Below are 1,497 nucleotides of genomic sequence, written 5' to 3'. Positions count from 1 at the left end.
GATCTGACAACAGGACCACATATGGGAGACAAAGTCTGGCCACACTCGTATCTAAGGAGCATTCCAGCTGTACCTCCTTCCATCGCTCACAATAATACACTGTATTTTCGAGGAAACAATACGTGCATGAGACGATGGCGCCCCCTCACGCGCTAGTTTCCCGTGTGCGCCTGCGCATTTTACTCGTGTGAGTGTTACTTCTGTGCGCACATCACAGGTGAAAACGCATTACTTTCACCACTACTTTTTATTTTCCATTTCAGATTGTGGCCGAGCGCTGTTGTCTTCCCTCATTCCGGCTCACGGGAGGGTGCTAATGGTTAAGCCCCAAGTGGTGTATCGGGGAAGCCATTGCTCCTATAAAGGTTAAGCCAAGAAATCCCTATGAGTATGTTCTGCTCTGTAACCATGGGGTTACTGTGATGGGAATTGACTTGAAAGCACCTAACAACGACTCTCACCAAATGTGGCGGTTCACCCCAACCCACAGGGGCCTCACAACACAGTCCCTGTATAAAAGCACTGCTGATATGCACAGTAAGGTGATCAGTACCTAGTCCTTTCGTGAAATTACTTGTGAGTTGTGCACTCTTGGAATATATTGTGAACCCTCTTTCCTGTCAGGAGCTCTGGTGGTGCAGTGCCAAAGGCCCATGTAGAGCTCAGACGTTATTTTGGTAAGCGGTCAGCACCACCATTCCGCCAAAGAAATGACACTCCGAATCCTGATGAACTCAACAGATCAAATCCAATTCCCGGGGAGGTTGAGGCCTGGGTTTCCCTCTCACCACTCTTCCGCCCAAGAAGTCTGCAGGCTCGACCAGAGGGAAAGTGTGAAATTCATTGGCCAAGACTCCTCTTCTCATTTGCATCACCATAATGCATTGCAAACAATAGCTCTGGTTTAAAGAGAATGACCTTAATGTATCTTTGGAATCTCTTATTTCTGATCTCAAGGAATGAGAGTGTCTCCGCGCCATTGCCTGCAAGAGCTGCTGTAGGTATTTGCATCTGGGGTTTAATTTCCACCCTAAGTCTTCCAGGACTCCACCTCCCTGGCCCTTGTGGCTCCCAAGTTAGAGACATTTTTGTTTCTCTTCTTACCACCTGAGTCTTGGTGATTTACACTGAAGACTTGTGCAGAGGAAGAGAAACACACATGAAACTGCCTAATTTTTGGAGGCCTTGTTTCTACAGGGCTGATAATGTCTTGTGAAATATTAGAAATTGCTTCGTTTTTTTTCTAGCTAGCTTTTTTTGTTCCCCCTTCTCTCCAACCGCAGGTATCATGTGTGTAATTCCATGTGCATGTGATACAGACTCTGTCTGAATCTTGCTTACATAAAGTTGTCACTCATTGTTCCTGCAACCACTGAGGTATGTTCTGAGTCCCGGTTGCTCCTGCTGGTAACCACTCATTAATACACTATGTATTGACTGCCTTTTCTATCTTACTTCTCTGCTTCTTGTTGGTGATCACCTCCTAAATGTGTCTAA

This window comes from Orycteropus afer, unplaced genomic scaffold (genome assembly GCF_000298275.1).
Source record: "Orycteropus afer afer isolate SDZICR_OR568_19922 unplaced genomic scaffold, OryAfe1.0 scaffold01448, whole genome shotgun sequence".
Classification (NCBI taxonomy): domain Eukaryota; kingdom Metazoa; phylum Chordata; class Mammalia; order Tubulidentata; family Orycteropodidae; genus Orycteropus; species Orycteropus afer.
The sequence above is the reverse complement of the archived record's forward strand: the minus strand, read 5'-3'. Positions refer to the sequence as shown.